Source organism: Mus pahari, chromosome 9 (assembly GCF_900095145.1).
Source record: "Mus pahari chromosome 9, PAHARI_EIJ_v1.1, whole genome shotgun sequence".
NCBI classification, from domain to species: Eukaryota; Metazoa; Chordata; class Mammalia; order Rodentia; family Muridae; genus Mus; species Mus pahari.
Genome location: NC_034598.1, coordinates 65,339,937 through 65,363,819, shown reverse-complemented (window position 1 = coordinate 65,363,819; position 23,883 = coordinate 65,339,937). Strand labels below are relative to the sequence as shown.

The window sequence follows — 23,883 nt, the reverse complement described above, 5'->3', positions numbered from 1 at the left end:
TGTCCACCTTATTTCTGTTTTGAAATACAAAATAAACCCCTCTGAATTGAGAAACACACGTGGCTTTAGAGATCCCAGCAAGGAACCTGGGGGTGCAACAATGTGATTAATTTGCCGTGAGGACCTCTAACATCCGAGGACCTATTCTAAGCACTTTATATTCGTTCAATCACTTGACTTAATTAGCATAATTACAGCATTTCCAAAACCTAGGCGGAAAGGATCAGCCATCCAAGAACTCCTGCAGGAAAACCTAAACAAAAGCAAGCGCAGACAAATGAGGCACAGCCATGCCTGGAGAACTTTGGCTTTTCTTCCTTACTTGCTTAGCATCTCAGGATCCAAGGTCACTGAGAAAGCCAAGCCCCACAGGGACCGGTCTACTGCATAAGCCAACAGGCTTCCAAGTTCTTAGCCTTCCTCATGTGGAGCATCGTATGCAGACTCACAGACAGAGGCAAGGAGGAGAAAGCACTCAGCTCTTCCTGAGCTGGGTTCTCAAGAAGCCACAGGAATAGAAAGAAGATATGTAAAAGAGAAATAAAATGAAAATTACATTTCAGTGAATAATCACCTCGGTAGGCAAACTCTAGTCTGTAATTCTAACCGGTTGCTTCTTGAATAGCAAATATGTATTAGGACATAAAAGCCACGTATACAAAGTGAAACAAGCCTGGCATTCACAGAGATTCACTTTCCTCTGCCTCGAGCGTATACTGGGGTTCAAGGTAAGCAAAATTTTTATCTAAAGGGGGGGGTTGCTTTTTCTACAGAGTGCTGGTACTTATTGGTTTCGAAGGATACATGACTAAGAAAAGAAATCACATTTAATAGCCATGTTCATCTTTTTTTTTTTTTAATTTGCTTCCTGCTGCACAGATCTAAATTAAATCAATGGGAAATGGACTTCCGTCTCCAACTTGAATAGCAAAACACCACCAGTTAACCTATCGCTCCATATTATTGCCTGGGCCACATTATGTCAGAGAGTCCCCAGTTGGGTGACATATTGCCAAACCATACCAAGTCCAAGCTTGCAGGACTGGCACGCGCAGGTAAAATGTGTCCTCAATTTACAGGGCAATGCAGGCAAAGATAAGATTTAAAACTGACAAAAGAATCGTCACTTCCCTTGCCCCCAACACGGTATAAATGATAGGGAATTTATCATAATTGAGAGAGGAAGTGGCATAATCTTTACTCATCTAATTCTTTAGAAGTAAAACAAGTCCACGGTGTGAAATTCATCTCTGGCATTCAATCCTTTAACAGTGGTTTATACAAATGAAGCATACATTGTTTGAAGATACAAGGCTAAATTATCTGCCAGAGTTGAGGCAAGGAACACAGATTTCCTATTCAGTACATCAAAAGCAACCACTGACCCATCTCTTCTAATTCATTTAGCGTCCCAGTGTACAAGAGAAAGCACCAGAATGAACCATGACTCCCCCAACCAGGCATATGTATATGCCTGGCCCAAGGAGTGGCACTATTAGAAGGTGTGGCCTTGTTGGAGTAGGTGTGTCACTGTAGGTGTGGGCTTTAAGACCCTCATCCTAGCTGCCTGGAAGCCAGTATTCTGCTAGCAGCCCTCAGATGAAGATGGAGAACTCTCAGCTCCTCCATGCCTGCCTGGATGCTGCCATGTTTCTGCCCTGATGATTATAGACTGAACCTCTGAACCTGTAAGCCAGCCCCGATTATATATTGTCCTATATAAGAGTTGCCTTGGTCTTGGTGTCTGTTCACAGCAGTAAAACCCTAACTAAGGCAGGAGGTCACTGTTAGGGTTTGGGAGTCTCTGTCATTAGTAAGCTTAAACATTTAATGTTCTATTTATCACATCTCTGACAAGATTGGGAGCTTGTACCTATCAAGTATATCTGAGATGATTTGTGCCCGTTTTTAATTATTTGTTTTAGATGATACTTAGCAAGCACAAAGATTATATTGTGACAATGACAGTTGCAAAAACAAGGCTAAACATACCTTTAAGGCAGAAATCTTTAACTTTTAATGTTGTAAACTCTTTAATATTAAAACCCCTATTTACTGAGACAGGATTGAAACCATATCAAAATCTTACCTCAACTGAAAAGTGTCTTTGAAGAACTTTCTTTTAAAGTCAGGTTGTTCTCAAGCAAGATGGCAGTGAAGTGGGGACTTTCCATAACAAAAGATGGTGGGTAATCATGTGACTGCCTTTAAGATGGCGCTGAAGCCACAGGCAGTAATGTGACTGTTCTTAACTAAGATGACTATGTATCAGCAAAGAGACAAATAGACATATGTTTTACCTGGCTGGCAGAGCGGTATACGCATGTGAGGAGATCTCTCCCTGCCACCCCAGGGAGCCTCTGTGGCATAGTGGCACTGCTGGTGTCCGGGTGCAACTCTCAGCTGCCTGTGCACATAGGGATCTAGTGATCACCTGGCCCTTCCCGTGCCACAGCTGGCTTAGAGCTGATGCAGACCAGAATGGAAAGACATCAGAGATAAAAATTTCTCAGGAAGTAGTTTAAGACTGCCCGCTGGAGCAAACAGCTGCCAGCAGCCCTGAGAGCGGCAGACGAGCTAAGTCCAACATGAAACCTGGAGAGTGGTTTTAGAATCGCAGGAGTGGGGAGCGAGAACAAGGAGTTGCAGGGATTGATGCTAGAAGCTGAGTTGGGGAACAGGATGAATAAAGAGAAGGTTTGGAATGTAGGTAGGGAAAAGCCTGCACGTAGGAAACCTTCCATTTTCCTGATCACTGGCAAGACACTGGCCCCTTGGTCTTGCAAACTTTATATGCCCCAGTACAGGGGAACACCAGGGCCAAGAAGATGGAGTGGGTGGTTAGGGGAGCGGGGGGAGAGGGTATAGGGGACTTTGGGGATAGCATTTAAAATGTAAATGAAGTAAATACCTAATAAAAATTGGAAAAGAATAGTCTGATCAAAAGTGCTGTTAAGTGGCCATTTAGAGTTATTATCTAATGGGTATTGGAGCCAAAATTGATGGTCAATAGTATGAAAATTTGGAAGCCTTTAAGTCCAGGAGGCATCCCAGTAGGATGTAAGCCTGGAGTCACTGTGAGGACCCAATATCCATCGGTAAGGATAAAAGTCCTATTTTCTATTGCTAGCAGCATCCCAAGGATAGACAACAGAACTCGCAGCACAAACTGCATTGCTAAGTCATGATATGGTAACCAGGGGCCAACTGGCAGAAGCACAAGAGAGACCAGACTACCTAGTGCTAGGATTTCTGAGTGAAAACTGAGGAACCTTGTCTGGAAAAGAGAGAACTCTCACCCAAGGGAAGAGGTGCTAAGTCGGGGGTCAGTGAGAAGGGCCAGCCACAGTGTGAGGACCTAGGCTCCACTTCTGCCAACCAGGGGGATGGCTAACCAAATTGCCAATGTTTGGATAGAGAGGTCTATCGATCCAATGGCTGGAAAGTAAGCCTAAGTAGTGGGTGGACTTGTTGGGACAGGGTCCACATGGTGGCGGGACCATGCACCTTCAAGTTTATGAATCCGGTCTCAGCACCACTGACATGTTTTGTAATGCAGTGGTATGATGTAGCAGGCCCATGCTGTGGCATTCCCCTCCACCACCACCAGAGGTAACAGCCATATGACTGGTCTAGGGACAAGATAGGGGAAATGATAAAGGAAGGAGTCAGACAGGGACAGAAAGAGAGAGGAGAAAGAAGAGAGGCTGGCTGAGAACTGTAGTTTTTGCTACCCCGGTTTAAGCTTTGGGTGGACCACACTACCAGCCTCACACAGGTTCCCTCGGATCCACAGATGAAACATACACACACATTAACTTATTTTCAACCTGCCCTCTTGGCTCAATTGTTGGGCACTTCTAATCTCCCATGGCTAGCTTTCCCTTCCCAATACCCTTAGCTCAGCACCTCTTAATCTGCCCTCTGCTTCAGTTGCTCAGTTACATTTAGTCCCAGCTCAACACCTTAAATCTGTCCTCAGTTTAGTTGCATTTCTAATCTTCTGTCTGGAGAATTGGCCTATGGCTGAACACCTTTTCTCCCTTGAAAGCACTGCAAAATTCTCTCCTCCTTTCCTGTGTCTCTCAGCCTTCCTCCAGGGATGTGGAAGCCCTGTCTCTTTTCTTCCACCCAGCAATTGGCCACTGGTATCTTTATTCATAGATCAAGAACCAGTTAGGGAATAGGAGGAAACAGGAACAGGAATGAGAGAGAGAGAGAGAGAGAGAGAGAGAGAGAGAGAGAGAGAGAGAGGAGCCATGGTAGAGAGCAAACATTCCTTCTATAGGAAGCCAGGCTCCTACCTGGTTGTTGCTAGATAAATGTTGGGCAGAGCCTAGAAGAAATGCTAACACATGGCACATGGGCAAATGGAAGTTCATAAACATAAAAGAGGAAACCCCATGTTAGGAAGAGGTTTTTAATTTAGTTGGGCATGTTAATTAGATGAGCCTTTTGATTGCTGGACTTCAGTACTTCGATAAACAATCATCTCATTTCAACATACACTAAATGATGAACTTAATACAATGGAAAAGTGCAGTGGGTAGAGGAGAGGGGGGTGAAAAGGTGACAGGAAGTGTCACACAGATAGCATGGTAGTGTCACAAAGATAGCATGGAAGTGTCACACAGATAGCATGGAAGTGTCACACAAATAGCAAGGAAGTGTCACACAGTATGGAAGTATCACACAGATAGCATGGAAGTGTCACACAGATAGCAAGGAAGTGTCACACAGATAGCATGGTCTAGCAGAGAATCTGCAATGGCAATATCTGAACGGGGCCAAGGAAACGAGAGCTTAGTCATAAACATTATGGAAAAAGAGAGTAAAGTTCCGGGAACACCAACAGGAAGGAAGATGAGAAGCAGCAGGAGTTTGTAAAGAATTGTTTTGCCTGCAGCATGGGGAGCCATTTAAAGATATGAAAACAAAATAGAAGTTTGTTTGATGAGCAGAATGAGGAAAGGAAATCAAATACATATGTCTTAGATATGCTCAGTTCAAAATGACATTCAGACTGATCTATCTAAAGCAGTAAGATACACAAGAAAGCATATATTTAGATATATATAAAGAAGTAAGTCATATGAACAGGGCATTATCTCAGGCTTGGGTGAATCCTACACCAAATGTCACTGAGATACTTGAACCTTGTGCATAGTGTTTCTGCCCATGACCTCTTCTACCTGACTCAACCCTCCAGCAATGACTGTTTCACCACCACCCTCAGAAGCAGGCTACTCCATGCCAAGACAATTCTGACGAGAGGGATATTCTGCGTGAAGATATGTGAACGGCCCCCATAGTGGCACTGTCGGGAGGTGTGGTCTTGTTGGAGGAAGTGTGTCACTGGGGGTGGGCTTTGAAGTTTCAAATGCTCAAGCCAAGCCCAGTATCACTCTCTCTTCCTGCTAATCCAGATGTTGAACTCTCAGCTGACTTTCTAGCACCTGTGTGCAGCTATGCTTCCTGTCATGATGATAATGGACTAGTGAATGATAAGCTAGCCCCAGTTAAATGTTTTCCTTTATAAGAGTTGCTTTGGTCATGGTGTCTTTTCAAAGCAATAAAACCCTATGACAATGATAATATATATCAGGGTCCTTATAAACTCTACCTGCTAGTGTTAGCTTTGTCCTTTGGATCCCTACGAAGGTTACCTATGCAAGTGAGCATTTACACAAAGATACAGAAAAGAAATTTCAACTCCTTACAAGAAATATGCAAATATCTGAGCTATTCCAACTTAGCCTAAGCATGCCAGGAAGGAATGAAGCTATGAAATATAATTAGGGAGAAATCTGAGTATTCATATATCAACTAGATCTATCAGGCCCCTTAATACTAACTGGTAAATATTTGTTTTGTTAATTAAATATAAACTACAGTTAATACTGGTTTAAGAAATAGATTGCTCTATAAAATACAGTATGCTTGTTTATGAAGAGCCCCACTTTATTGTTAACATATTTGAAGTGAGAAATAATCACCTCACTGGCTCCCTCCAAAGACAAAAACATACAAGCTAAGATCCAATGATAGACATTCAGAAGGGGGAATAGATTCTTTGGCTCTGATTTCGAAGTGGTTGTTCTTTTTGAAAGTTGGGGAATAATATGATCCTGCTTCCTTCTAGAACAACTGAGAGCCCTAGAAAGTTAACCCAAATCAGAAGTGGATATAATTACACTTCTAAATGGACAAACAAAATTATACATGGAGCTGGAGCAATGGCTCAGTGGTTAAGAGTGTACTGCTCTTGTACAGGACCTGGGTTCAATTGCCAGCACCCATGCTCAAAACCATCTGTAACTCTAGCTCCAAAGGATTTGACACCTGTAGATTCTCAGGGAGCCTGCACACACACACACACACACACACACACACACACACAGACAGACAGACAGACAGACAGACATGCAAACACACAGGCACAGGTGTACAACATACACATAGACACACATGCATACACATATTGTTAAAAAAATTAATACTTGCCGGGCGTGGTGGCGCACGCCTTTAATCCCAGCACTCGGGAGACAGAGGCAGGGGGATTTCTGAGTTTGAGGCCAGCCTGGTCTACAAAGTGAGTTCCAGGACAGCCAGGGCTACACAGAGAAAACCTGTCTCAAAAAACAAAAAACAAAAAAACAAACAAACAAAAACAAACAAACAAAATAAAATAAAATAAAATGTTTAAAAAAAAATACTTAAAATTTATAGTAAATTAGCTGCTAAATGTAGGCCCTGGTGTTTTCAGATTTCTCTCTGAACAGGAACTGTTCAGAGACTCACTTCGAATAGCCTTTTATAAACAAAATCAATGGCATAAGATGTGAGAGTCCATATATTTAGCCAGAGTTTTAAAAGGTTACTCTGTTCGTTTTCTTGTTGCTATGACAAAATGCACAAGAAAAGCTACTTGAGAAAAGGTCTAGTTTGACGCTCAGTTCAAGGGTACAGTCCACCATAGCAAACAAAGTGTGCTGGCAAAGGTGCGATGCCTTTGGCCCCATCACACCCCCTCACTAGTGGCTTACAGACAATTGCACTAGGCTCTTCCCAGGAACCTAGCAACAGTGACCTAGCAACAGCTTACATCATCACCAGCCACCAGGTGTGAGCCTACCTGGTCTATAAAAGGGACTGCTCCACTACCCCAGCTTGATCTCCATCTTTTTCTCTCTGTTCCTGCATGCTCCAGGTCATTCTCTTCCTGTTTTTCTCTCTCCTCTTTCTTTCTGTCCTTCTCTGTCTGCCCCACCCCCACCCCCTTCTCTTCCTCTATTCCTTTCCCAGGTCCCCTCCCTTCCCCCAAGAGACTTTGTTTTATAGGAAACCTTTTATACGAAAGCAGAATTGTTCTGAGGAACACCTCATCATGGCCCCATCGAGGTGCTCCATCTGAGGTCACAGCCATTTTACAAAACACAACGTTCACCCACACATACAGATGACAAAAACTAAAGACAGTGTCCGCGTATTTGAAAGAGAACGCCGATGGGGTTACCTGGGAGGGTTTGGGAGGAGGAAACGATGAATTATAATATCAAACAATGGGCTGGTGAGATGGCTCAGTGGGAAGGAGCACCCAACTGCTCTTCCAAAGGTGCAGAGTTCAAATCCCAGCAACCACATGGTGGCTCACAACCATCCTTAACGAGATCTGACTCCCTCTTCTGGAGTGTCTGAAGACAGCTACAGTGTACTTACATATAATAAATAAATACATCTTTAAAAAAAATAATCATATCAAACAATGCTTTAACGTAATTTTAAAAAGGAGGCAGAGAGAGATTTTGCTCCGCTCGCTTTCTCTGTTCTGTTCAGGTTGGAACCCCAGCCCATGGAACAACTCCACCCATATTCTCAAAGGAACAAGGAGTTTGTCTCCCAAGCTGCTCTATCAAGTTGCCCTCAAGATTAACCATCATACTTGCTCAACTCATAAAATTATATTTCAAAAGGACTGACGTAATGGCAGCAAACGTATCCTTCGGATTTCCCATTTTAAGCCAACTATGGATTTCCTGCATCCGTTTATGTATTCATAAACGCCTAATAGGCTTATTATGAGTTGTGACAGAGCCAGGCACTGAGAAATATATTTTCTACCTCTCTGAAGGAAAAAAAAAATAGGTTGCAGAGTAAAATGACATTATTTCTTTTAAAAAGGAACTAGTGTGCCAATAACTACTGGGCACTCTCGGAACTATAAGAAGATCGTTTTGGTGACCACATGCTATGCATGATTGCCCAACTGTGGGGACAGAATATGTTTCTGACGTAATTTTGCAGTTACTACTTTAAAAGTTGAAATGTAGGGTAAATTTCTTCAGGGTTTTATACGATATGCTAATATATAAAATATAAAGACTATAATGCTTCCTTGGTCAACATTATATTTGACTTCATGTGTTGAGTTGATGATTTCAAAATGTAAAAACATATTTGCTGAGTTACATTACTGTATTTTCTGGTAGACAGTAAAATTCTCAATTTTAAGAATTGAGCACCTGAGTAGCTAAAAGGATTTGAGTTGGATACCCACGCAAACATTGGTCTTCTGTAACTACACCAGGACAGGAAAGGTTTGGGGGGTCAGAAGGTGACTTTGCTCTCACAGTTTTGAAACTACAGCAGCTGTTGTAGCAGAATTACACACACACACACACACACACACACACACACACACACACCCATCCCCAAATCAACAATTCCTGCCAGGACTTCAGACCCAGCTATAATCCCTTTAGTAAATCAGCATTCCTTCTCTGTGGTCCCAGTGACTACACACTTGCTCTCTTGAAGACAATCCTAGCTTTTTAAATAACATCAGAAACAGGTGTGATAGTCTTTTATTATTTATTTATTTTTATTCCTGGAGAAAAAAGAAAAGAAACCCGATGAGGAACACTTGACAGGAAGGTATTGCTTCCCTCTCTACTTCAAAAGAGAACTTTGAAAAACAAAACAAAGCCATTTCAAAGGCATCCTTTGCCAGGAAGCCAAACTCCATCCAAAAGCTGAAGGAACTGGCTTTGTGGTTCTTGTTGACAAAATCCCCACGAGGCCAAAGCCCGAATTAAAATTTCTCCTCCCCAGGTCCCAACATGTCCGAACATGGATGAGGGAGAAACACTGGAGGGTGGCTGTCTTGGGTTGGGGTCCGCATGGCTTTACACATCAGAACACTGTCTTCCAACGAAGCCACACCAAGAAGTCCCAAACAGGAAACAAATTAAATGATAAAATGGAAGAGCTTTCTACTTCAAGTAGGGTGACAGAGAGGAGGGGGACAGGGTGAGGCTGAGGGGCGGGGGAGGAGAGGCTGGGTTATTGACTTCATTCTTTGTTTTCCTATCCTAGTCTCAAAACATCTTAGTCATCATCCTCATCTTGGTTTCACCTGAGGATGGACAGACAGACAATCACCTACCTCACGGAGGCGATGCCAGACACAATACAATCATCCTGTCCAAGTGGAGGGGGGGGGAGCTGATTCTGATGTAAGCACAAAGCCTGACTTAGATTTGTTTTCTAGTGCAGAGAGTAAAATCACTTGACTGTGGAATGTACTTGAAATGAGAACTATGAGGCTATATTGAGTTTATAATAACCAAAAGAAGGAGAATGGGTTACTGCTTAACCAAACACAGAGGTGGTGAATTCGAAAGTATTTCTTAGGGATCTGTTAAGCTTGTGCTTCCAGAATCACAATGTTTTAGTTTGGATCTCACCTTTATATTTGTTACCCAGGTTGCCCTTTGACAAGACTGTCAATTCTTTAAAAGGCTACAGTTTGGACATCTAGAAAATGTAGATAATAAACCAGGTGTGAGCAGGGTGACAGCACATGCCTTCACTCCCAGTGGTCAGGAGGCAGAGGTGAGTTCGAAGCCAGCCTGGTCTACTAAGTGAATCCAGAACAGCCAGGGCTCTGCTATACAGAGAAAACCCGAGAAACCCTGTATTGGAAAAACAAAACAAAAACAAAAAACCAAAACCATGAGGGCTCACTCTTGCAATCCTAGCACTTAAAAAGCTGAGGCAGGAGGACTGCCACCAACTCTCGGCCAGTCCGGGTTGCACTGTGAGTTCTGAAGCAGCCCTGACCTTCAAAGTGAGACTCTGACTCAACCCTGTCTCAAAAATAGAAGTGCAAACACTAATAGTGCCGATCTCAAAGTTGTTATAAATAATGGGTGAGTGGAGTTCTTGGTATATAGTAAATTCTTAATAAGCATTAGTTACTGCTACTAAGAGACTATAAAGTTACAGCTCCCAGTTGGGGTGACACCAGTAAAAGAGACACCCCAGTTTCAGCAAACTGGCGATAGAGCTAGCTTTGAGGAACAACACACATTCATACCAAACCACTACACAGAGATGAAGGCGGAGAGCAGATTAAACCTGTGTGACTGATAAGAGTCAGGAATTTTCTTTTAAGATTTACTTTTATTTATTTCATGTGTGTGTTGCTCCCTTTAGAGGGACCAGAAGAGGGCATCAGATCCCATTACAGATGTTTGTGAGTCACCGTATGGTTGCAGGGAATTGAACTCAGAGCCTCTGGAAGAGCAGTCAGTGCTCTTAACCACTGAGCCATCTCTCCAGCCCAGGAATAAAAAAAAAAAAAAAGAAAAAACTCTGTAACTATTAGAGAAAGAGCTGAGGAAGAAAGAAACAAGGAGAGATGAGATCTGGAAAATTTGACCTTCTATGAGGTCAAGACCGGCCACCAGTTGGCACCAGATATAGCAAGCTAATCATGCCAGGACATGGTTAAGAGTAACTGCCAGAACACTGTCCCCTCTTGGAGAACAGTGATCAGAGCGACTCGACTGATACAGGGGAGACACAACTTAGACTGCAGAAATAGAACCAGGCGCTAAATATACCCATAGGTGAAGAGAATCCAGAACCACCTATAGAGACTGTGGTACTCGGGAGTCTGAAGCAGAGGGTCTCCAAAAATGCCCTTGAGTGCCTCGCCTGAGGAGGAGCCTATACCCACTACTGCCTCAGCAAGCAGCAACACGGGATACAAGAAGTGATGGCCACAAATATTATCCAATAAGAAATATCAGGGGACATCATTCAAAAAAAAAAAAAAAGCCAGGAGGACCTACTGTGCCTGTGGCACTGATGTTAAAGGAAGGACCAGATAGGTAGGTGCACCAAACAGAAAATAGCTCATACACAGTCCCTCATCTGCAGAATGACTTGCCAACCTTTGGATACTCCTGGGACCCTACATGCTTAAAGATGGAGGCTCTGGACAGCATCATTGCAAAGGCTAGTTTGTCTCATAGGTACTATGGGAGTGCTTGACTTAAACAAGACATATGAAATGTTCGATTCATGTACTGTCATGTTTCTCTTCAGGCACAAGCGCATCATGATTGATTTCAGCCCTGGCAATAGTAACAACATAAACTGGTCCACTGAAGACAAGCCGAGGATAGTTGACCGACATCATACAGACTGCACTGTGATGCCTGAAAGGCCAGGGCCTGGTGGCCTGCCCCAGGGATTACTCTGCAACATACTGATATCCAGAAACCCTCCCACGCGTCATCCCTTCATAACCTATGGGTAGGGACATGCATCAGAACGCGGCTCTAGGGCTGGGGGATCCTGAGGATGTACGTGCGTTACAGGGCTTAACTGGGTAAAGCAAGTAAGATTATGGTGAACCGCCAAAGCTGGGCAGAAAGACACACTCTGCGCCTTTTTCCCAGAGCTTTACCCTACTGGGATGCATCCTCCATTCCATTCTGGGCATATTCACGTCTCAACTGATCTATTTCTTGACGAGCATACGGCCTCATTTCTATTTGTTGTTCGAGCTGCTCCTCAGCACGGTCACAAAATAGTGTGTGAATCTTCTAGGCGTATTAACCTTGGAAGATGTCACTGGAAGGGATATGGCCGTCTTGCCTGGGCCCTGGGTTAGGACAGTATCCTTCATTCGCGCCCCCCACCCCCCACTTCTTAGTTATATTAGTGGATAGCCTTTTGCCCATTAGTCTGTCTTTATCTGTGTCCTCTACTGTTTTCTTCAGCATTACTGGAACTTCTTTACTAGCTGCGTACTCTAGTCAGACATACCTCAACCTCACATCTTTAAACCCAACTTGCCTTTTAACCTTATTCTTTGTTCCAAGCCATTTCCTCTCTGTGGGATCCGTGGCATCTGGACTCACTTTCATGGCTTTGAAGCCACTAGGTAGTTTCTTCATTCATATATGCTATGGAGTACAGAGCTTTAATAGTTTTCATATATATATATATATATATATATATATATATATATATATATATATATATATATATATATATGTGTGTGTGTGTGTGTGTGTGTGTGTGTGTGTGTGTGTGTGTATGTGTGTGTGTGTATCACCCACCCAAAGTTAGTTTGGTGTGGGTTTCTTATGACTTTTTCCAATAATGTATCTGCTCTTCTCACCAGGTGTTTGGCCAGTTCTCTCTCTGATGGGTTTCCCTGCAGCTTCAGCTCTCCCTACTGCTTAAGCAGCAGTTGGCTTTAAGGCATTGGTAATTAGCTGATGATGAGGTAGGTCCCTCACCCCCAGCTTTGGGTGGTGGTTCCTTCTTTCACTATCTTCCCTAGAGCTATGGGTAGTCCTACACCTGGGCCACAGAGGTTTATTGCTAATTTAGTAACAATTTAGAATGGTTAGGATGTCTATCATCCTTAGAGGGTCCAGTTTCCTTTTCAGGATCCCACCACAAAGTTGGCATCCTGCCAACTATACCAAATTGCCCAACACAAAATGGCACTAGGCACCCACATATTACACAGTGAAGACTCAAGAAAACACTCATATACAATGAGTAAAATTTAAATGTAAAAGAACAACAAATGCTGGTGAGGATCTGAGGTCGGGGAGGACTTACTTGCTTAGGGTGGAAATGTAAACAGATGCAGCTACTATGGAAACCAGCATGGAGGCTGCTCAAGCAAGTGAAGTTAAACCTGCCATATGGCCACCTACACCACTCTCAGGTCCATGTCCAAAGGATTCTAGACATACGTGCACAGTCATCTGTATCCCTGGCTATTCATAGCAGTTAAGATGTGGAACCAGTCTAGATGCCCATCAGTGGGCGGATATGTAAAGACTATACCATACATACCCACAATGGAATGGCCTTCTGCTGTAAGGAAAAGTGAAATCATCTTGGTAAGGAAAGGATAGATCTCGGGGATCATTATGTTAAATGAAAGAAGCCAGATTCTGTGTCTGTGTGTGAGAATATGTGTGTGAGTGTGAGTGTATGTGTGTGTATAAATGTAGGTATATGTAAAACCAAAAAGGGAACCATGAGAGAAGAGGAGATCCTAATGGAGAGAGAAGGCGGGAAGAGAGAGCAAGGTACGTGGCATGAAAGCAGAAAGGGAACTCCTGGCAGGTAGGCGAAGGGAACTGTTAACTGGATGAGGAGATGGAGGGCTTGTGGAGAGAGGATGAATAACAGCAGACAATGTATGAAAATGCTAGAATAAAACCCACGATTTACATGCTACCTTTTTTTTTTTTTTACCTTTTTACCTTTAAAAATTCAAATCTCCCACAATATACCACTTTACTCTAGTTATAGTGACTGTAATTTAAAAGAAAAAAGACAAAAAACATAGTAGATACTGACAAGTGGGTGTATTAAGGAACCCCCACAGTAACGTTCATTAGTGCAAATGTGGAGACCGAATGGAGATTTCTCAGGAAACCAGAACAGTAGCTGTCACTTGATCCGTCACTTTCATTACTGGGTACATATGCAAAGCAAAGGAAAGCGCTGTGGTGAAGAGATGTCTGCCCTCCATTCATAAGAGTCAAGAAATGGGAACAACCATGGGCCCATTAATTGATGAACGGGGAAAGAAAATACAGAACATGTATTATCCGGCCATAAATAGAATGCTATCCAGACATTTGTGGCAACAGGAGGGAAACTGGATATTGTGATATTGACGGAAATACACCAGATATAGAAACACAACATGACACTCAAGTCTCATTCATAAGTGGAACCTAAGAAAGTCTGCCTCGCAAAGTAGCAACAGAGTAGTAATCGTCAGAGGCCGTGGGAGGAGGTGAAGAAAGGAAGTGTGGGAAGAGGAAAGGTACCCGATTCAGAGGTGTCATTGGTTAGACAGAATAGGTTCTGATCTCCTGGTAGTGTAATTATGGCTAACAACAATTAACCACCTGACTCCAAATAACTGACAAAGATTTGGATGCTCCCAAAATAAACTAAGAATATAAGTATTTGGGGTGATATATCAGTTACCACATTTTGATCATTATACACTGTACACATGTGTTAAACTATCACCATCATACACCAAAAAGTGATCCTATGAGTTTTCGGACCTCTGTAGGCACCAGGCCACCATGGGGTGCACATACATACAGACTGATGAATACAAATATACACAAAAAAACCAAGTACCCCAGAAGCATATATGTATGTACAAAGTATGTAGTTATATCCATAAATATTTTTAAATTTTTAATAATTAAAAAAAAGAGTCCAGGAACCAAAACTCTGGCCGCTGTGATGCCTGATACCTGTCACTGGCTGGTCTTCCTCCGCCAGGATGCACTGTGGAGCCAGTGGCAAGGGCTGGCTTCATGATGGGTCCCAGCTGGAGTGAGGAGCTCTGTCACACAGCTTTGGAGAGTGCCCTAGCCTGTCTGCCCAGGCAGAGAAAGGTCCCTAAGCAAATGGGAAGTTTGACCTGTTCAAAACAGCAAGGTGACAACTACAGCCATCAGAGAATGAAAAAAGAAGCTCAGAGGACCCCCAAAAAACTAAGACTTAAAACAGGGTCCTTAAAGACAATCCTACCATTTGGACTTTATTCTGGAAACCTATCGCAGCAATCTGCGAAGGCAAACTCGTGAGCTGGGTTGAAATTACTGTCTCAGCTAAGACCCTAAAGGAAGTGGTCCACCAGCCCTGCAGCTAAGCAGTCATTCCCTCAAAGCCAAATTGAAATCAACATTCTTCCTCGTGATATGAGGAAACCATATGCAGGTCGTTCATCACGATCACACTGTAGACTTTGCAAGTGTACCCACGTTAACCGTAGAAATCATTAGTGTCAGTATAATGATCAGACTTCCCTTCGATGACGGGTTCCAACTGTTTACTGAGCTAGCAAGCTGTGAATCGCAGCTCAAATGGAATAACCACAAAGTTGACTTTAAACTGGATACTTTGGACAGCTTGGTGCCCGCGCCACCCACAAGTCACTGGAAGCGCCAACCCACCTTGAAACGGTCCGAGTTTGATGAGGTTAGAAGTGAGGGAAAACCTGGAGATACTAGGAAACAGTCGGTGATGATAACTCCCAGACCAGAGATTGCATACATGTTCCTCAAACTCATAACAGAAGCAAGCTGTCCACAGGTAGGGTGCCCCATTCACAGCAAGTACCTGCGTCCCAGACTTCATCTTAGCTTAAAGGAACATGTCAGGATTTCTTACTTTGTGAATCTAAAGCCAACCCCGTCAATCATCTTGAGGCTAGCTTTGTCATAGACACCCGAGTGAGCTGAGGTAATACTTTCCGAGGACAGACAGTCTCATACCCTTGACTGTCTTTGTTGTAGGAATCTCTTCCAACATCTGGATATCCCACCCAAGAAAGGATCTACAGAACAAACAGGTCTGGTGCAGCACAGAGATATAAGTGTTTACCCTCAGCACTGGGGAAGTTGAGACCAAAGGATCTCAAGTTCAAGGCCAGTCTGGACTTGGTTCGGTCCTTTATTTATTTATTTTAATAATGGAGGGAAGTGGGGAGAAGGAGATGAAACAATCTGTAATACAGCTCCTGAAAATGGATCTCTTTAAAAGTCCTGAACCAAACACAACATGGTTAAGGTAGCTGATATATATATATTGTGTGTGTGTGTGTGTGTGTGTGTGTGTGTGTGTGTGTGTGTGTGTGTGTGTGGTTTTCGAGACAGGGTTTCTCTGTATAGCCCTGACTGTCCTAGAACTCACTCTGTAGACCAGGCTGGCCTCGAACTCAGAAATCCGCCTGCCTCTGCCCCCTGAGTGCTGGGATTAAAGGTGTGTGCCACCACCGCCCAGCTGCTACTATAATTTAATGACTACATCCAGACAATAATTTATACTGAATAACAATACAAGTACAGTTTCAAAATCTGAGACTTAAAAGTTGTCTGTCGTGGCTATAATTCATGTGCCCTTAGCTCCAGTTTCCTCTGTCCAACGATGTCCCTTTTGAGGTCCTGAAAACCCATTAAGGTTCTGTGGCAGTAAGTAGCAGAAATCATCTTGGCAAACCGATGTACAGCAGGAAGACTAATTGAAAAGTTTGAGGGGAGCCACCATTTAGAAAGCAGAGCCTTAAAACTTACAAACCTGTGGCATCAGAGATGGCTCCGTGGTTAAGACAGCTGCTCTTGAGCATGCATGGGCTGTACCCCTAGGCACCCTGCACATATGTAGCAGATGTGCAGCTTGGTCTTCATGCAGGTCCTCCAACAACCAGAGTGGGGATTGTCTTTGAATCTGTTGCCTGTCTGTGCATCCTGTTCCTTATCTGGGCTGCCTTATCTGGCCTCAGTGGGAGAGGATGCACCTAGTCCTGCAGTAACTTGACGTGCTAAGGTGGTGTGATATCCAGAGGGACCCCCCCCCTTCTCAGAGGAAAAAGAGAGGGGAGAGTTGGGGAGGAGCTATGTGAGGGAGTGCTAGGAAGAGAATAAGGGGCTGATATTGGAATATAAAGAGAATAAATAAAGAGAAAAAAGGATAGCTGCTTTTATAGAGGTTCTGAGTTCACGTCCCACCACCCACATGGCAGTTCACAACTACCAGTAACTGTATTCCCATGGGATCTGATGCCCTCTTCTGCTGTGCAGAAGAGACAAAACATCCATATACATAAATATATATATATATGAATAAATCTTTAGAACTAACAGAACCAAACAATCCTAGTAGGTCATGCAGCAAGGACAGCTGTCAATGTTACCCTGGTGTCGTCATTGCGTGTAGAAGCTCCAGCAGTTGCCTCTAACCTTGCATATGTTCCATCAAGATTTCAAGTTGCCTAAGACTTGATAACATCACTGTGCCTCTAGGCCACTCCTGAGTGAGGAGCCCAAGGACACAGTGGAAAGAACCTCCTGGAGCTCTAGGAGGAAAACATGCTCTTACTGCCTACTAAGCCTGCACACACTGGGGAAGACTGGGGAAGGACACAGATTACATCCTTAGGGGGACGAATCCAGACAGGAAGGGAATCTTGGTTCCGACCCACTCTCCTAATGATCAAAAGCTGCCAAATGTCCAACAGAAGATGAAAGGCACATGCGCCCAACGAAGAAAACAAGAGACCAACATGTTAGAAATTAGAATCTTCCTACACATTTTAGTAATTAGGTATGATTATTATATTATGTTGATAAATTGCATGTACATTATAAAAGGCACATAATAGTTAAGGGCTGACTTATTAGCTGAAAATATGCTGAATTCAAAACCTGGTTAGAATGATTCAACCTCTAGAAAATGACAGGGAAACTAGTAAGTCTGTAATCTCTGGTAATGATTCCAACTACTTGAAAGAATTAGCTTTGAAATTACTACAAAACCATAGTTGTTTTGTTGATAAAATTAGTCCAGAGACAGTGAGTGGCAACTAGACGTGTACAGGGTTGTGTGACAGTGAATGACAACTGGACGTGTATAGGGTTGTGTTTGTGGTTTTAAGAATCCGACAAATAGGACAAATCCTGGAAATCAATTTATCTGACTGGTTAAGTAAGTGCCAGTAGAAAGTTTCACTGTAATTGAGTTAAATCCAGTGTATGTTTATGGAGTGTCTACTTGTGAAAAACACTCCACATAACCGTAAATAAAGCCCGACTCTTGCACTTAAAAACTTACAGGGGTAGTAAGACAAAACAAGAAACCTACAACAAACCAACCCCTAGGAGTTACCTCTGCATCACTACAGAAGCACAGGCAAGGCTGGGGGTTTCAGTGGGTTGTTCCACTGGACCAGATGGCTGGGTACTGGGCAAAGCTTTGTCCATGTTCCTAGTTCTGGTGCCAAGCAGCACACGTAAGAGCAGAGGTTCTCAACCTGTGGGTCTCAACCCTTTAGGACTGACCAGTTCACGGGGTGGTAGGATGTGTGGATGTGTGGGTATGACATATCAGATAAGCTGCATCTCAGATATTTGCATTACGATTCATAACAGTAATTGTAGTTATAATAATTTTATAATTGGGGGAGTCACCACAAGATGAGAAACTGTATTGAAGAGCTGCAGCCTTAGGAAGGTTACTCCAGAGGAAGGTCCACACTCTCAACTCCGCCTCTGGACCTATCCGAGTCCTCCAAGTCCACAGTCTAGATCTTGTCTCCCACTGTGTTCCCTTCTTGTCTCCGTTAGTTATTTCAATCTGAGAATCCTGGTTCTTCTCAAATACCACATACAGTGAACTGACTTTATCATCTCCACATACAATCTTGCTCTTCGGGGTGCTAAGGAACAGGCACTCAAGGGTTAAAAATCAGCCTTTTTTTTGTGTGTGTTTGTGTATGTGTGTGTCTCTGTGTCTTTTCTGTCACCCTTCCCCTGAGGGCACTGAACAGAAAATAGCTGGCCGAATGGGATAGAGGCTGGGAGATAAGAAGAAATGGGAAACAGGACCCAATGGAAAATATTATTGCACTGCACGACTGACTCATCAGTTATAACACAATGTCAAAAGTCAGAGCAGCAGGCCCAGAGCTCTAAGTGAAAGGTGGGTGATCAGTCCAGCGTGAGACCAAGAAAGACTTGCGGAGCCTGAGGAGTGATGCTGTCAGAACAGTCTGAGAGAGAAATGCCTTCCGGGGCCAGGGGGATAGTTAAATTTGCTTGTGTGTTTTTAATTTGGGGAAATGTAAAATACAGGGAAAGACCAACATGAACATACCACCCACTGCAAACACTTCGCTAACTCGATGCAATCAGCCCACGGCCAGCTTTCTTCTCTTAGCTAAACGTCAACTCCCTGTGGACGATTATTTTGAAGACTTGGTGTTTTGATCACAAGATATTAATTAGCGATGTATTTCTAAACGTTAAGAGCAATCTCAGTGTTATCATCACACATAAAATCTGTTGTTTTTAAGGAAAAACAATGAAATAATGAACTATTCAACAGTCAGGTTTCCCCAAGTGTGTTAATCTAAAACACATGTTGGGCCAGAGAGATGGGGCTCAGTAGGTGAAGGTGCTTGTAGCCAAGTCAGATGACTTGCCTCCCATCCCTGGGACCCATCTTATAGAAGCAGAGAACTGGCACTGGGTACAGTCTTCTGACCTCCGTGCTTGCGCTGGACACACTCGTGCACATGGTAAATAAGTAATAACTAAATAAACATAACTAAATGTAAAAATAAGTGTAGTTGGCTTATACAAATTTGTTCCTCAACCATGGATTTCATAGTTTTTGTTTTGTCTTTACATTAAAGAGCTTTTATCTACAAGCTCCACATGTTTTTATCCTTATAATTTAATTTTCAAAGGCACCAAATTGTCCTGTGTCGTTGCTCATATTTTTGGTCTTACTGATTCAGTGTCTATTTTTTTTCCCTTCCTCATTTCTCATTCTTCTTTCTCACTATACGCTGGTAATTAAAAATAGAATTTGGATCTATTCACAGTGATAACTGGTGATGCCCCCCTCTCCTCCCAATTTGCTTTGTAGGTGGTACTGTAAACTTCCGGTAGGAATCACACAATTTCCTGTTGCCCTTCAGGGATGTGAGCAACAACTGATGATGTTTCTCCAGACTCATTACTTCATTGGGGTTAGGGTTAGCATTTGGAGGGCTTATACAAAGTCTCTCTCTCTCTCTCTCTCTCTCTCTCTCTCTCTCTCTCTCTCTCTCTCTCTCTCTCTCTCTCTCTCTCTCTCACACACACACACACACACACACACACACACACACACACAATCTTATTTCTTCAATTTTCTCTTTGTGGAGAGGGCTGCTTTTCTTATTGGCATAGATCTTCTAACACTGTAAGATGAGGGGAGTCAGTAAGCTGAGGAATGGGGACTGTAGCAGATGGTATGTAGCTTTGTAATGATGGTAGATGCAATGGAGAGAGTCAGATGCACATATCAAAGTAGTTCCTTCAGGAATCCGATGCTATTTCCTTTGTGCCCACTACTCAATCACTACTTAGATCCACCAATAAAAATAAAACAGTCACTGTGTGTCTGTCAGTTCTCATGCACTCCCTTAAATAGACACAACCCTCCCACCACTCCTTGAAATTCACCTGGTTATAAATAAAAAAAAAAAAAACCAGATGGAGTCATTTGTAAACAGTCCCACCAAGGATACAACATGGACACCAATGGCTGCAGTATGAAACAGAAGCAGCAAGCATATTCCTACCCGGGCCATCTGCAAGCAGTTAAGGTGTTATAATAATTCTTTCCTTTTTGTGTATTAATTGCTGAGCCACCTGTGAAAGCATTTAGTACTACTCACTTGACAGAGCTGACAGAGAATTTATCCTAATTGCTCCCAAGACTAGCTCTTTTTAAAACAAGGATGAGGCTAGATTCACTTCCTATTTAATAAGTAGTAAAGATGAGCAACTTTATGTGGTGATATTTATTTCACAGGTCCAAACTCAGTCCTTCAAAAAGGAAAGATTTTGTTTTTTCTATATACCTATTTGAAGGCAAGATTTCAAATTAGACAACAATCACAGTTTTAACCCCCAAGCAAGTGCTGGGGGGAGGGTAGCAATGATAGAAACGACACATTCACCAGTCAGAAGTATGGACACACTCTTAAGAGTCTAAATTCACCAGTTGACATTGTATCACAAACCACCCATGTACATACAATGGATCACATTGTTTAAAGTCCCGGGTGAGCCTTAATTGAAAGGAGCAGTGTCTTAGATTCTGTGACTTTCTGGATATTCATTTTAGAGCTTTTAAATGTCAGGACTGAAGGTAGAGGGTGGCAGCAGGACAGTCCCTGTACAGCTGTTTCCAGGTTGCCTTGTTCGGGAAGGTCCAACTATGAACAGCTGGGTGCTGCAGTGCAAACCAGAAATAGATGAGGAAAAAAATGTCGAAGAGAAAGCAATGAAGAAGATAAGGTCAAAGAGACAAGTATGACTCTAGGTAGGCAGGCCTTGTCTGCAACTTTGCCACAGAGGGTGCTACCAAGCAGAGAAGGGACAGTTCTCAGACTCAAGGGCATGGCTCAGTGGAACTGACTTCATGCTCCCGTTGTCACCGAGGCCTTCATCTCATGGTTACTGTCGCCTGGATTTCCATTAACTCTGTGACTTTCAGAATTTTCTACTAAAATGCAGTAAACAACAAAAACTCGTGATTATATCTGTTTCAGGTCAGGGATTCCTCCAGATTGTTTCAGAAATCTACCCTGACTCTGATGGGCAGGGGAGGGCTCTACTTAACATTACAAACCCCATTTTGCTTTCAGACTTGCCCTTAGAATAAACTCAGCTACTGGGAAAACCCCAACTTGTTCCAGGAACCATGTCACCCTGGCAGCAACCATAATCCCCCTAAAAATACAGCCACTCCACCCCTAACAACAACCAGTCAGCTCTTAAGGAAAAAGGTACTTAATGTCTCAAAGCCAGCAATCATTGTTTGTTATCAAACTAAAATCATTATTAGCCAATAGAAATGTGCCAAGCAAATGTCAACCAACTAACTGCCAAGTTAAAAAAATCCTTTACCCTGCTACAACCATGATAAAAAGACAAGACTTGTACCAGCTCAGTACCTCCACACTGTTCACTGTGTTAGAGAGGTTAGAGGGCCTGAGCTCAAGCTCAAATAAATGAATTATATTCCTGGTGGTCTCTGGGGACCCTGTGATCTGGACGGAACAGGCGGTGGTGGCACATGCCTTTAATTTCAGTACTTGAGAGGTAAAGGAAGGTGACTCTCTTGGAGTTTGAGGTCAGCCTGATCTACAGAGTGATTTCTAGGACAGTCAAAGCTATACAGAGAAACCCTGTCTTGAAAGAAAATATCTGACTCAAATCTAAGGATAATCTAACTGCTGCACAGGAGAATCCCTGGGCCTTTCTCTTTATTTTCTTCCCAAACATTGAAGGATGCATCAGATAAACTATTTTATCTTAATTTCAGGACAACAAAAAAATTCTCTGCACTATAACCTACTCTTTCCTGTGATGGGGAGTAACTGTGGCACCCAATCCTCATGCATTAATTCATTACTTTAATATACATTAACTATGAAAGTATAAATTGGATATCCTCTACCTTCTAGAATTGAATTATACACTGGTGGTTTGAATGAGAAGGGCCCCCATACACTCATGTATTTGAATGCTTAACCTCCAGGAAGTGGGACTATTTGAAGGTGTGGCCCTTATTGGAGTAGGTGTGGCCTTGTTAAAGGAAGAGTCTCACTGGGGGGTGGGCTTTGAGGTTTCAAATGCTCAAGCCAAGCCCAGTGACTTTTTCTCTGCCTGCTATCTTTGGATCTGAATATTGAACTCTCAGCTACTTTCCAGCACCATGTCTGCCTGCTTGCCATAATATTCACTGCTATGACAATAACAGACTAAACCTCAAACTGTAAACCAGCTCCAATGAAATTCTTTCCTTTTAAAGAGTTGCCGTGGTCATGGAATCTCTTCACAACAACAGAACATCCATTAAAACATACATATTAAGGAAAAAATTAACACGCTCTACATAAGGAATAGGGCAACATAAGGTAAGCTTCCGGTTCCCTTGTTTCTTATCTATGACTTCCACAAACTTCTTAGGCTTCCCCAAAGCCTGGTGCCACCAAATGCACAAAAATCACCAGCTCCAGGTGTTGGGAATCTTCTGCCAAAAGCAAAGAGTTGGGGTAGAAACTTGAGCTCCACGAAGAGTTATTGAACCCATGTGAGCAGCTCGATGTTTTTGCTGTGGTGTTTGGTATAAACCCTGTTTGTTTAAGCCAATGGAATCTAATTCTCTGTTGCCTGCAGCCTAAAGAATTCTAAACCAAAACAAGCTTACAAGTCTATTTGAAGCATTAGACTTGGATAATCAGAAAATGAAACAAAACACAAATAGAGGAAATGTGCCCAATTCCAACAAATCATTTCTATCTAGGGCATGAAAAAAGTAGGAGATGGTTTGGAGGTGGGAAGGGAATAAAATATATCAGTATTTTTGGAGTTGCACATGTTGCGCCAGTGAAATAGCTTCAGAAAACCATAGAAGTGACTCCTCACCACAGCCTGAACTATAAAAAATAGTATTCTATAAAATTCCATATCTTAGTCAGTTGCTTTATTGCTGTGAAGAGACACCATGTCCACAGTAACTCTTATAAAGTTAACTATTTAATTGGGGCTGGCTTACAGCTTCAGAGGTTTAGTCCATTATCATCAGGAAGGGGTGTCCCATCATGGTGGCATGCAGGTAGAGAAGTTGGGAGTCCTACATCTGGCTCTAAAGGCAGCAGACAGAGAGCAAGCTACTGGACTTGGCTTCAGCTCTTCAAACCTCAAAACTATCCTCCAGTGACACACTTCCTCCAACAAGGAGACAGTTCCTCCAAATAGGCCACACCTCCTAATCCCCCTCAAGTAGTGCCACTCCCTAATTTCCAAACATCCGAATCTATGAGCTATAGTGGCCATTCCTATTCAAACCACCACACTCAGTGATGTGGTGGTGACGCAAGCACTTCAGGAGGCGACAGCAAGGAGCAAAACCCACGCTCTGGTACAGGAAACTCTCACAGCTGCTCCAGACTGGAGTCTGGGAGAA

General features: G+C 42.9%; 1 long non-coding RNA gene across 1 annotated transcript in view; it reads right to left on the bottom strand.

Moving 5' to 3' along the window:
- Nucleotides 1-296: 296 nt before the first annotated feature.
- The window catches only part of LOC110326059, a 67,452-nt gene continuing 43,865 nt past the window's right edge, over nucleotides 297-23,883 (bottom strand). The window contains exons 3-4 of the long non-coding RNA XR_002380765.1: nucleotides 20,945-21,141; nucleotides 297-497 (exon numbers count right to left, since the gene is read on the bottom strand). This is a non-coding gene — a long non-coding RNA (uncharacterized LOC110326059). The remainder of the gene's footprint in view (nucleotides 498-20,944; nucleotides 21,142-23,883) is intronic.